Consider the following 13372-nt stretch of genomic DNA (forward strand, 5'->3'; position numbering starts at 1 on the left):
GCTAGGGCTTGGGCTAGGGCTGGGGCTGGGGCTGGGACTGGAGCTGGAGCTAAGGCTAAGGGTAGGGTTGGTCCTGGGGCTAGTGCTGGGGCTGGGGCTGGGACTGGGGCTAGGGTTAGGACTGGGGTTGGGGCTGGGGCTGGGGCTGGGGCTGGGGCTGGGACTGGGGCTGGGACTGGGCCTGGGGCTGGGGCTGGGGCTGGGGCTGGGGCTGGGGCTGGGACTGGGGCTAGTGCTGGGGCTGGGGATGGGGTTGGGGATGGGACTGCGGCTAGGGCTGGGGCTAGGGCTGGGGCTGGGGCTCGTGCTGGGGCTGGGGATGGGGCTGGGGCTCGTGCTGGGGCTGGGGATGGGGCCGGGGCTGGTACTGGGGCTTGGGCTAGGACTGGGGCTGGGGCTGGGGCTGGAGCTGGAGCTGAGACTAAGGCTAGGGCTGGGGCTGGGGCTAGTGATGGGGCTGGGGCTGGGGCTGGGGCTGGGACTGGGGCAAGGGCTAGGGCTGGGGCTGGGGCTGGGGCTGGGACTGTGGCTAGGGCTGGGGCTAGGGCTGGGGCTGGGGCTGGGGCTGGGGCTGGGGCTAGTGCTGGGGCTGGGGCTGGTCCCGGGGCTGGGAATGGGGCAAGGGCTAGGGCTGGGGCTGTGGCTAGGGCTGGGGCTAGGGCTGGGTCTGGTGCTAGTGCTGTGGCTGGGGCTGTGGCTGGGGCTGGGCCTGGGGCTAGTGGTGGGGCTGGGGCTGGGGCCGGGGCAGGGACTGGGGCTAGGGCTAGGGCTGGGGCTGGGGCTGGGCCTGGGGCTGGGGCTGGGGCTGGAGCTGGGGCTGAGGCTATAGCTACGGCTGGGTCTGGGGCTAGTGCTGGGGCTGGGGCTGGGACTGGGGCTAGGGCTGGGGCTGGGACTGGGTCTAGGGCTAAGACTGGGGCTGGGGCTGGGGCTGGGGCTGGGGCTGTTACTGGGGCTAGGGCTAGGACTGGGGCTGGGGCTGGGGCTGGGGTTGGGGCTGGGGCTGGGACTGGGGCTGGGGCTGGGGCTGGGGCTGGTGTTGGGGCTGGGACTGGGGCTGGGGCTGGGGCTGGGGCTGAGGCTAAGGCTAGGGCTGGGGCTGGGGTTAGTGCTGGAGCTGGGGCTGGGGCCGGGGCTGGGACTGGGGCTAGGGCTAGGGCTGGGTCTGGGGTTGGGGCTGGGACTGTGGCTAGGGCTGGGGTTAGGGCTGGGGCTGGGGCTAGTGGTGGGGCTGGGGCTGGGGCCGGGGCTGGGACTGGGGCAAGGGCTAGGGCTGGGCCTGGGGCTGGGGCTGGGGCTGGGGCTAGGGCTGGGTCTGGTGCTAGTGCTGGGGCTGGGGCTGGGGCTGGGACTGCGGCTAGGGCTGGGGCTAGGGCTGGGGCTAGTGCTAGGGCTGGGGCTGGGACTGGGGCTAGGGTTAGGACTGGGGTTGGGGCTGGGGCTGGGGCTGGGGCTGGGGCTGGGGCTGGGACTGGGGCTGGGACTGGGCCTGGGGCTGGGGCTGGGGCTGGGGCTGGGGCTGGGACTGGGGCTGGGGCTGGGGCTGGGGCTGGGACTGGGGCTAGTGCTGGGGCTGGGGCTGGGGCTGGGGCTAGGCCTGGGCCTGGGGCTGGGGCTGGAGCTGGGGCTGAGGCTAAGCCTAGGGCTAGGTCTGGGGCTAGGTCTGGGGCTGGGGCTGGGGCTGGGGCTGGGGCTGGGACTGTGGCTAGGGCTTGGGCTAGGGCTGGGGCTGGGGCTGGGACTGGAGCTGGAGCTAAGGCTAAGGGTAGGGCTGGTCCTGGGGCTAGTGCTGGGGCTGGGGCTGGGACTGGGGCTAGGGTTAGGACTGGGGTTGGGGCTGGGGCTGGGGCTGGGGCTGGGGCTGGGGCTGGGACTGGGCCTGGGGCTGGGGCTGGGGCTGGGGCTGGGGCTGGGGCTGGGGCTGGGACTGGGGCTAGTGCTGGGGCTGGGGCTGGGTTCGGGGCTGGGAATGGGGCTAGGGCTAGGGCTGGGGCTGGGGTTGGGGATGGGACTGCGGCTAGGGCTGGGGCTAGGGCTGGGGCTGGGGCTAGTGCTGGGGCTGGGGATGGGGCCGGGGCTGGTACTGGGGCTTGGGCTAGGACTGGGGCTGGGGCTGGAGCTGGAGCTGAGACTAAGGCTAGGGCTGGGGCTGGGGCTAGTGATGGGGCTGGGGCTGGGGCTGGGGCTGGGACTGGGGCAAGGGCTAGGGCTGGGGCTGGGGCTGGGGCTGGGACTGTGGCTAGGGCTGGGGCTAGGGCTGGGGCTGGGGCTGGGGCTAGTGCTGGGGCTGGGGCTTGTCCCGGGGCTGGGAATGGGGCAAGGGCTAGGGCTGGGGCTGTGGCTAGGGCTGGGGCTAGGGCTGGGTCTGGTGCTAGTGCTGTGGCTGGGGCTGTGGCTGGGGCTGGGCCTGGGGCTAGTGGTGGGGCTTGGGCTGGGGCCGGGGCAGGGGCTAGGGCTAGGGCTGGGGCTGGGGCTGGGGCTGGGCCTGGAGCTGGGGCTGTGGCTGGAGCTGGGGCTGAGGCTATAGCTACGGCTGGGTCTGGGGCTAGTGCTGGGGCTGGGGCTGGGACTGGGGCTAGGGCTGGGGCTGGGACTGGGTCTAGGGCTAGGACTGGGGCTGGGGCTGGGGCTGGGGCTGGGGCTGTTACTGGGGCTAGGGCTAGGACTGGGGCTGGGGCTGGGGCTGGGGCTGGGGCTGGGGCTGGGACTGGGGCTGGGGCTGGGGCTGGGGCTGGGGTTGGGGCTGGGACTGGGGCTGGGGCTGGGGCTGGGGCTGGGGCTGAGGCTAAGGCTAGGGCTGGGGCTGGGGTTAGTGCTGGGGCTGGGGCTGGGGCCGGGGCTGGGACTGGGGCTAGGGCTAGGGCTGGGTCTGGGGTTGGGGCTGGGACTGCGGCTAGGGCTGGGTTTAGGGCTGGGGCTGGGGCTAGTGGTGGGGCTGGGGCTGGGGCCGGGGCTGGGACTGGGGCAAGGGCTAGGGCTGGGCCTGGGGCTGGGGCTGGGGCTGGGGCTAGGGCTGGGTCTGGTGCTAGTGCTGGGGCTGGGGCTGGGGCTGGGACTGCGGCTAGGGCTGGGGCTAGGGCTGGGGCTAGTGCTGGGGCTGGGGCTGGGACTGGGGCTAGGGTTAGGACTGGGGTTGGGGCTGGGGCTGGGGCTGGGGCTGGGGCTGGGGCTGGGACTGGGGCTGGGACTGGGCCTGGGGCTGGGGCTGGGGCTGGGGCTGGGGCTGGGACTGGGGCTGGGGCTGGGACTGGGGCTAGTGCTGGGGCTGGGGCTGGGTTCGGGGCTGGGACTGGGGCTAGGGCTAGGGCTGGGGCTGGGGTTGGGGATGGGACTGCGGCTAGGGCTGGGGCTAGGGCTGGGGCTGGGGCTAGTGCTGGGGCTGGGGATGGGGCCGGGGCTGATACTGGGGCTGGGGCCGGCGCTGGTACTGGGGCTTGGGCTAGGGCTGGGGCTGGTGCTGGGGCTGGAGCTGGAGCTGAGACTAAGGCTAGGGCTGGGGCTGGGGCTAGTGATGGGGCTGGGGCTGGGGCTGGGGCTGGGACTGGGGCAAGGGCTAGGGCTGGGGCTGGGGCTGGGGCTGGGACTGTGGCTAGGGCTGGGGCTAGGGCTGGGGCTGGGGCTGGGGCTGGGGCTGGGGCTAGTGCTGGGGCTGGGGCTGGTCCCGGGGCTGGGAATGGGGCAAGGGCTAGGGCTGGGACTGTGGCTAGGGCTGTGGCTAGGGCTGGGTCTGGTGCTAGTGCTGTGGCTGGGGCTGTGGCTGGGGATGGGCCTGGGGCTAGTGGTGGGGCTGTGGCTGGGGCCGGGGCAGGGACTGGGGCTAGGGCTGGGGCTGGGGCTGGGGCTGGGGCTGGGGCTGGGGCTGGGACTGGGGCTGGGGCTGGGACTGGGGCTATTGCTGGGGCTGGGGCTGGGTTCGGGGCTGGGACTGGGGCTAGGGCTAGGGCTGGGGTTGGGGATGGGACTGCGGCTAGGGCTGGGGCTAGGGCTGGGGCTGGGGCTAGTGCTGGGGCTGGGGCTGGGGCCGGGGCTGGTACTGGGGCTTGGGCTAGGACTGGGGCTGGGGCTGGGGCTGGAGCTGGAGCTGAGACTAAGGCTAGGGCTTGGGCTGGGGCTAGTGATGGGGCTGGGGCTGGGGCTGGGGCTGGGACTGGGGCAAGGGCTAGGGCTGGGGCTGGGGCTGGGGCTGGGACTGTGGCTAGGGCTGGGGCTAGGGCTGGGGCTGGGGCTGGGGCTGGGGCTAGTGCTGGGGCTGGGGCTGGTCCCGGGGCTGGGAATGGGGCAAGGGCTAGGGCTGGGGCTGTGCCTAGGGCTGGGGCTAGGGCTGGGTCTGGTGCTAGTGCTGTGGCTGGGGCTATGGCTGGGGCTGGGCCTGGGGCTAGTGGTGGGGCTGGGGCTGGGGCCGGGGCAGGGACTGGGGCTAGGGCTGGGGCTGGGGCTGGGCCTGGGGCTGGGGCTGGGGCTGGAGCTGGGGCTGAGGCTATAGCTACGGCTGGGTCTGGGGCTAGTGCTGGGGCTGGGGCTGGGACTGGGGCTAGTGCTAGGACTGGGGCTGGGGCTGGGGCTGGGGCTGGGGCTGTTACTGGGGCTAGGGCTAGGACTGGGGCTGGGGCTGGGGCTGGGGCTGGGGCTGGGACTGGGGCTGGGGCTGGGGCTGGGGCTGGGGCTGAGGCTAAGGCTAGGGCTGGGGCTGGGGCTAGTGCTGGGGCTGGGGCTGGAGCCGGGGCTGGGGCTAGTGCTGGGGCTGGGGCTGGGGCCGGGGCCGGGGCTGGGGCTGGGGCTAGGGCTGGGGTTGGGGATGGGTCTGCGGCTAGGGCTGGGGCTAGGGCTGGGGCTGGGGCTAGTGCTGGGGCTGGGGATGGGGCCGGGGCTGGTACTGGGGCTGGGGCCGGGGCTGGTACTGGGGCTTGGGCTAGGACTGGGGCTGGGGCTGGGGCTGGAGCTGGAGCTGAGACTAAGGCTAGGGCTGGGGCTGGGGCTAGTGATGGGGCTGGGGCTGGGGCTGGGGCTGGGACTGGGGCAAGGGCTAGGGCTGGGGCTGGGGCTGGGGGTGGGACTGTGGCTAGGGCTGGGGCTAGGGCTGGGGCTGGGGCTGGGGCTGGGGCTGGGGCTAGTGCTGGGGCTGGGGCTGGTCCCGGGGCTGGGAATGGGGCAAGGGCTAGGGCTGGGGCTGTGGCTAGGGCTGGGGCTAGGGCTGGGTCTGGTGCTAGTGCTGTGGCTGGGGCTATGGCTGGGGCTGGGCCTGGGGCTAGTGGTGGGGCTGGGGCTGGGGCCGGGGCAGGGACTGGGGCTAGGGCTAGGGCTGGGGCTGGGGCTGGGCCTGGGGCTGGGGCTGTGGCTGGAGCTGGGGCTGAGGCTATAGCTACGGCTGGGTCTGGGGCTAGTGCTGGGGATGGGGCTGGGACTGGGGCTAGGGCTAGGACTGGGGCTGGGGCTGGGGATGGGGCTGGGGCTGTTACTGGGGCTAGGGCTAGGACTGGGGCTGGGGCTGGGGCTGGGGCTGGGGCTGGGACTGGGGCTGGGGCTGGGGCTGGGGCTGGGGCTGAGGCTAAGGCTAGGGCTGGGGCTGGGGCTAGTGCTGGGGCTGGGGCTGGGGCTAGGGCTGGGGCTGGGGTTGGGGCTGGGACTGCGGCTAGGGCTGGGGCTAGGGCTGGGGCTGGGGCTAGGGGTGGGGCTGGGGCTGGGGCCGGGGCTGGGACTGGGGCTAGGGCTAGGGCTAGGGCTAGGGCTGGGGCTACGGCTGGGGCTTGGGTTGGGGCTGGGGCTAGGGCTGGGGCTGGGGCTAGGGCTAGGGCTGGGGCTGGGGCTAGGGCTGGGGCTGGGGCTAGTGCTGTGGCTGGGGCTGGGGCTGGGACTGCGGCTAGGGCTGGGGCTAGGGCTGGGGCTGGGGCTTGGGCTGGAGCTGGGGCTGAGGCTAAGTCTAGGGCTGGGGTTGGGGCTAGTGCTGGGGCTGAGGCCGGGGCTGGGACTGGGCCTAGGGCTAGGGCTGGGGCTGGGGCTGGGGCTAGGGCTAGGACTGGGGCTGGGGCTGGGGCTGGGGCTGGGGTTGGGGCTGGGACTGGGGCTGGGGCTGGGACTGGGGCTGGGGCTGAGGCTGGGGCTGGGGCTAGGGCTAGTGCTGGGGCTGGGGCTGGGGCCGGGGCTGGGACTGGGGCTAGGGCTAGGGCTGGGTCTGGGGTTGGGGCTGGGACTGCAGCTAGGGCTGGGGTTAGGGCTGGGGCTGGGGCTAGTGGTGGGGCTGGGGCTGGGGCCGGGGCAGGGACTGGGGCTAGGGCTGGGGCTGGGGCTGGGCCTGGGGCTGGGGCTGGGGCTGGAGCTGGGGCTGAGGCTATAGCTACGGCTGGGTCTGGGGCTAGTGCTGGGGCTGGGGCTGGGACTGGGGCTAGGGCTAGGACTGGGGCTGGGGCTGGGGCTGGGGGTGGGGCTGTTACTGGGGCTAGGGCTAGGACTGGGGCTGGGGCTGGGGCTGGGGCTGGGGCTGGGACTGGGGCTGGGGCTGGGGCTGGGGCTGGGGCTGAGGCTAAGGCTAGGGCTGGGGCTGGGGCTAGTGCTGGGGCTGGGGCTGGGGCCGGGGCCGGGGCTGGGGCTGGGGCTAGGGCTGGGGCTGGGGCTGAGGCTGGGGCTAGTGCTGGGGCTGGGGATGGGGCCGGGGCTGGTACTGGGGCTGGGCCCGGGGCTGGTACTGGGGCTTGGGCTAGGACTGGGGCTGGGGCTGGGGCTGGAGCTGGAGCTGAGACTAAGGCTAGGGCTGGGGCTGGGGCTAGTGATGGGGCTGGGGCTGGGGCTGGGGCTGGGACTGTGGCTAGGGCTGGGGCTAGGGCTGGGGCTGGGGCTGGGGCTGGGGCTGGGGCTAGTGCTGGGGCTGGGGCTGGTCCCGGGGCTGGGAATGGGGCAAGGGCTAGGGCTGGGGCTGTGGCTAGGGCTGGGGCTAGGGCTGGGTCTGGTGCTAGTGCTGTGGCTGGGGCTATGGCTGGGGCTGGGCCTGGGGCTAGTGGTGGGGCTGGGGCTGGGGCCGTGGCAGGGACTGGGGCTAGGGCTAGGGCTGGGGCTGGGGCTGGGCCTGGGGTTGGGGCTGGGGCTGGAGCTGGGGCTGAGGCTATAGCTACGGCTGGGTCTGGGGCTAGTGCTGGGGCTGGGGCTGGGACTGGGGCTAGGGCTAGGACTGGGGCTGGGGCTGGGGCTGGGGCTGGGGCTGTTACTGGGGCTAGGGCTAGGACTGGGGCTGGGGCTGGGGCTGGGGCTGGGACTGGGGCTGGGGCTGGGGCTGGGGCTGGGGCTGAGGCTAAGGCTAGGGCTGGGGCTGGGGCTAGTGCTGGGGCTGGGGCTGGGGCTAGGGCTGGGGCTGGGGTTGGGGCTGGGACTGCGGCTAGGGCTGGGGCTAGGGCTGGGGCTGGGGCTAGGGGTTAGGGCTGGGGCTGGGGTTGGGGCTGGGACTGCGGCTAGGGCTGGGGCTAGGGCTGGGGCTGGGGCTAGGGCTAGGGCTGGGGTTGGGGATGGGACTGCGGCTAGGGCTGGGGCTAGGGCTGGGGCTGGGGCTAGTGCTGGGGCTGGGGCTGGGGCCGGGGCTGGTACTGGGGCTTGGGCTAGGACTGGGGCTGGGGCTGGGGCTGGAGCTGGAGCTGAGACTAAGGCTAGGGCTTGGGCTGGGGCTAGTGATGGGGCTGGGGCTGGGGCTGGGGCTGGGACTGGGGCAAGGGCTAGGGCTGGGGCTGGGGCTGGGGCTGGGACTGTGGCTAGGGCTGGGGCTAGGGCTGGGGCTGGGGCTGGGGCTGGGGCTAGTGCTGGGGCTGGGGCTGGTCCCGGGGCTGGGAATGGGGCAAGGGCTAGGGCTGGGGCTGTGCCTAGGGCTGGGGCTAGGGCTGGGTCTGGTGCTAGTGCTGTGGCTGGGGCTATGGCTGGGGCTGGGCCTGGGGCTAGTGGTGGGGCTGGGGCTGGGGCCGGGGCAGGGACTGGGGCTAGGGCTGGGGCTGGGGCTGGGCCTGGGGCTGGGGCTGGGGCTGGAGCTGGGGCTGAGGCTATAGCTACGGCTGGGTCTGGGGCTAGTGCTGGGGCTGGGGCTGGGACTGGGGCTAGTGCTAGGACTGGGGCTGGGGCTGGGGCTGGGGCTGGGGCTGTTACTGGGGCTAGGGCTAGGACTGGGGCTGGGGCTGGGGCTGGGGCTGGGGCTGGGACTGGGGCTGGGGCTGGGGCTGGGGCTGGGGCTGAGGCTAAGGCTAGGGCTGGGGCTGGGGCTAGTGCTGGGGCTGGGGCTGGAGCCGGGGCTGGGGCTAGTGCTGGGGCTGGGGCTGGGGCCGGGGCCGGGGCTGGGGCTGGGGCTAGGGCTGGGGTTGGGGATGGGTCTGCGGCTAGGGCTGGGGCTAGGGCTGGGGCTGGGGCTAGTGCTGGGGCTGGGGATGGGGCCGGGGCTGGTACTGGGGCTGGGGCCGGGGCTGGTACTGGGGCTTGGGCTAGGACTGGGGCTGGGGCTGGGGCTGGAGCTGGAGCTGAGACTAAGGCTAGGGCTGGGGCTGGGGCTAGTGATGGGGCTGGGGCTGGGGCTGGGGCTGGGACTGGGGCAAGGGCTAGGGCTGGGGCTGGGGCTGGGGGTGGGACTGTGGCTAGGGCTGGGGCTAGGGCTGGGGCTGGGGCTGGGGCTGGGGCTGGGGCTAGTGCTGGGGCTGGGGCTGGTCCCGGGGCTGGGAATGGGGCAAGGGCTAGGGCTGGGGCTGTGGCTAGGGCTGGGGCTAGGGCTGGGTCTGGTGCTAGTGCTGTGGCTGGGGCTATGGCTGGGGCTGGGCCTGGGGCTAGTGGTGGGGCTGGGGCTGGGGCCGGGGCAGGGACTGGGGCTAGGGCTAGGGCTGGGGCTGGGGCTGGGCCTGGGGCTGGGGCTGTGGCTGGAGCTGGGGCTGAGGCTATAGCTACGGCTGGGTCTGGGGCTAGTGCTGGGGATGGGGCTGGGACTGGGGCTAGGGCTAGGACTGGGGCTGGGGCTGGGGATGGGGCTGGGGCTGTTACTGGGGCTAGGGCTAGGACTGGGGCTGGGGCTGGGGCTGGGGCTGGGGCTGGGACTGGGGCTGGGGCTGGGGCTGGGGCTGGGGCTGAGGCTAAGGCTAGGGCTGGGGCTGGGGCTAGTGCTGGGGCTGGGGCTGGGGCTAGGGCTGGGGCTGGGGTTGGGGCTGGGACTGCGGCTAGGGCTGGGGCTAGGGCTGGGGCTGGGGCTAGGGGTGGGGCTGGGGCTGGGGCCGGGGCTGGGACTGGGGCTAGGGCTAGGGCTAGGGCTAGGGCTGGGGCTACGGCTGGGGCTTGGGTTGGGGCTGGGGCTAGGGCTGGGGCTGGGGCTAGGGCTAGGGCTGGGGCTGGGGCTAGGGCTGGGGCTGGGGCTAGTGCTGTGGCTGGGGCTGGGGCTGGGACTGCGGCTAGGGCTGGGGCTAGGGCTGGGGCTGGGGCTTGGGCTGGAGCTGGGGCTGAGGCTAAGTCTAGGGCTGGGGTTGGGGCTAGTGCTGGGGCTGAGGCCGGGGCTGGGACTGGGCCTAGGGCTAGGGCTGGGGCTGGGGCTGGGGCTAGGGCTAGGACTGGGGCTGGGGCTGGGGCTGGGGCTGGGGTTGGGGCTGGGACTGGGGCTGGGGCTGGGACTGGGGCTGGGGCTGAGGCTGGGGCTGGGGCTAGGGCTAGTGCTGGGGCTGGGGCTGGGGCCGGGGCTGGGACTGGGGCTAGGGCTAGGGCTGGGTCTGGGGTTGGGGCTGGGACTGCAGCTAGGGCTGGGGTTAGGGCTGGGGCTGGGGCTAGTGGTGGGGCTGGGGCTGGGGCCGGGGCAGGGACTGGGGCTAGGGCTGGGGCTGGGGCTGGGCCTGGGGCTGGGGCTGGGGCTGGAGCTGGGGCTGAGGCTATAGCTACGGCTGGGTCTGGGGCTAGTGCTGGGGCTGGGGCTGGGACTGGGGCTAGGGCTAGGACTGGGGCTGGGGCTGGGGCTGGGGCTGGGGCTGTTACTGGGGCTAGGGCTAGGACTGGGGCTGGGGCTGGGGCTGGGGCTGGGGCTGGGACTGGGGCTGGGGCTGGGGCTGGGGCTGGGGCTGAGGCTAAGGCTAGGGCTGGGGCTGGGGCTAGTGCTGGGGCTGGGGCTGGGGCCGGGGCCGGGGCTGGGGCTGGGGCTAGGGCTGGGGCTGGGGCTGAGGCTGGGGCTAGTGCTGGGGCTGGGGATGGGGCCGGGGCTGGTACTGGGGCTGGGGCCGGGGCTGGTACTGGGGCTTGGGCTAGGACTGGGGCTGGGGCTGGGGCTGGAGCTGGAGCTGAGACTAAGGCTAGGGCTGGGGCTGGGGCTAGTGATGGGGCTGGGGCTGGGGCTGGGGCTGGGACTGTGGCTAGGGCTGGGGCTAGGGCTGGGGCTGGGGCTGGGGCTGGGGCTGGGGCTAGTGCTGGGGCTGGGGCTGGTCCCGGGGCTGGGAATGGGGCAAGGGCTAGGGCTGGGGCTGTGGCTAGGGCTGGGGCTAGGGCTGGGTCTGGTGCTAGTGCTGTGGCTGGGGCTATGGCTGGGGCTGGGCCTGGGGCTAGTGGTGGGGCTGGGGCTGGGGCCGTGGCAGGGACTGGGGCTAGGGCTAGGGCTGGGGCTGGGGCTGGGCCTGGGGTTGGGGCTGGGGCTGGAGCTGGGGCTGAGGCTATAGCTACGGCTGGGTCTGGGGCTAGTGCTGGGGCTGGGGCTGGGACTGGGGCTAGGGCTAGGACTGGGGCTGGGGCTGGGGCTGGGGCTGGGGCTGTTACTGGGGCTAGGGCTAGGACTGGGGCTGGGGCTGGGGCTGGGGCTGGGACTGGGGCTGGGGCTGGGGCTGGGGCTGGGGCTGAGGCTAAGGCTAGGGCTGGGGCTGGGGCTAGTGCTGGGGCTGGGGCTGGGGCTAGGGCTGGGGCTGGGGTTGGGGCTGGGACTGCGGCTAGGGCTGGGGCTAGGGCTGGGGCTGGGGCTAGGGGTTAGGGCTGGGGCTGGGGTTGGGGCTGGGACTGCGGCTAGGGCTGGGGCTAGGGCTGGGGCTGGGGCTAGGGGTGGGGCTGGGGCTGGGGCCGGGGCTGGGACTGGGGCAAGGGCTAGGGCTGGGGCTGGGGCTGGGGCTGGGACTGGGGCTAGGGCTAGGGCTAGGGCTAGGGCTGGGGCTACGGCTGGGGCTTGGGTTGGGGCTGGGGCTAGGGCTGGGCCTGGGGCTAGGGCTAGGGCTGGGGCTGGGGCTAGGGCTGGGGCTGGGGCTAGTGCTGTGGCTGGGGCTGGGGCTGGGACTGCGGCTAGGGCTGGGGCTAGGGCTGGGGCTGGGGCTTGGGCTGGAGCTGGGGCTGAGGCTAAGTCTAGGGCTGGGGTTGGGGCTAGTGCTGGGGCTGAGGCCGGGGCTGGGACTGGGCCTAGGGCTAGGGCTGGGGCTGGGGCTGGGGCTAGGGCTAGGACTGGGGCTGGGGCTGGGGCTGGGGCTGGGGTTGGGGCTGGGACTGGGGCTGGGGCTGGGACTGGGGCTGGGGCTGAGGCTGGGGCTGGGGCTGGGGCTAGTGCTGGTGCTGGGGCTGGGGCCGGGGCTGGGACTGGGGCTAGGGCTAGGGCTGGGTCTGGGGTTGGGGCTGGGACTGCGGCTAGGGCTGGGGTTAGGGCTGGGGCTGGGGCTAGTGGTGGGGCTGGGGCTGGGGCCGGGGCAGGGACTGGGGCTAGGGCTGGGGCTGGGGCTGGGCCTGGGGCTGGGGCTGGGGCTGGAGCTGGGGCTGAGGCTATAGCTACGGCTGGGTCTGGGGCTAGTGGTGGGGCTGGGGCTGGGACTGGGGCTAGGGCTTGGCCTGGGGCTGGGGCTGGGGCTGGGGTTGGGGCTGTTACTGGGGCTAGGGCTAGGACTGGGGCTGGGGCTGGGGCTGGGGCTGGGGCTGGGACTGGGGCTGGGGCTGGGGCTGGGGCTGGGGCTGAGGCTAAGGCTAGGGCTGGGGCTGGGGCTAGTGCTGGGGCTGGGGCTGGGGCCGGGGCTGGGACTGGGGCTAGGGCTAGGGCTGGGGATGGGGTTGGGGCTGGGACTGCGGCTAGGGCTGGGGCTAGGGCTGGGGCTGTGGCTAGTGGTGGGGCTGGGGCTGGGGCCGGGGCTGGGACTGGGGCAAGGGCTAGGGCTGGGGCTGGGGCTGGTGCTGGGGCTGGGGCTGGGGCTAGGGCTGGGTCTGGTGCTAGTGCTGGGGCTGGGGCTGGTGCTGGGGCTGAGGCTGGGGCTGGGACTGCGGCTAGGGCTGGGGCTAGTGCTGGGGCTGGGGCTGGTGCCGGGGCCGGGGCTGGGGCTGGGGCTAGGGCTGGGGTTGGGGATGGGACTGCGGCTAGGGCTGGGGCTAGGGCTGGGGCTGGGGCTAGTGCTGGGGCTGGGGATGGGGCCGGGGCTGGTACTGGGGCTGGGGCCGGGGCTGGTACTGGGGCTTGGGCTAGGACTGGGGCTGGGGCTGGGGCTGGAGCTGGAGCTGAGACTAAGGCTAGGGCTGGGGCTGGGGCTAGTGATGGGGCTGGGGCTGGGGCTGGGGCTGGGACTGGGGCAAGGGCTAGGGCTGGGGCTGGGGCTGGGGCTGGGACTGTGGCTAGGGCTGGGGCTAGGGCTGGGGCTGGGGCTGGGGCTGGGGCTGGGGCTAGTGCTGGGGCTGGGTCTGGTCCCGGGGCTGGGAATGGGGCAAGGGCTAGGGCTGGGGCTGTGGCTAGGGCTGGGGCTAGGGCTGGGTCTGGTGCTAGTGCTGTGGCTGGGGCTATGGCTGGGGCTGGGCCTGGGGCTAGTGGTGGGGCTGGGGCTGGGGCCGGGGCAGGGACTGGGGCTAGGGCTAGGGCTGGGGCTGGGGCTGGGCCTGGGGCTGGGGCTGGGGCTGGAGCTGGGGCTGAGGCTATAGCTATGGCTGGGTCTGGGGCTAGTGCTGGGGCTGGGGCTGGGACTGGGGCTAGGGCTAGGACTGGGGCTGGGGCTGGGGCTGGGGCTGGGGCTGTTACTGGGGCTAGGGCTGGGGCTGGGGCTGGGGCTGGGACTGGGGCTAGGGCTAGGGCTAGGGCTAGGGCTGGGGCTACGGCTGGGGCTTGGGTTGGGGCTGGGGCTAGGGCTGGGGCTGGGGCTAGGGCTAGGGCTGGGGCTGGGGCTAGGGCTGGGGGTGGGGCTAGTGCTGTGGCTGGGGCTGGGGCTGGGACTGCGGCTAGGGCTGGGGCTAGGGCTGGGGCTGGGGCTTGGGCTGGAGCTGGGGCTGAGGCTAAGTCTAGGGCTGGGGTTGGGGCTAGTGCTGGGGCTGAGGCCGGGGCTGGGACTGGGCCTAGGGCTAGGGCTGGGGCTGGGGCTGGGGCTAGGGCTAGGACTGGGGCTGGGGCTGGGGCTGGGGCTGGGGTTGGGGCTGGGACTGGGGCTGGGGCTGGGACTGGGGCTGGGGCTGAGGC

Source organism: Mesoplodon densirostris, chromosome 12 (assembly GCF_025265405.1).
Source record: "Mesoplodon densirostris isolate mMesDen1 chromosome 12, mMesDen1 primary haplotype, whole genome shotgun sequence".
Lineage (NCBI taxonomy): Eukaryota > Metazoa > Chordata > Mammalia > Artiodactyla > Ziphiidae > Mesoplodon > Mesoplodon densirostris.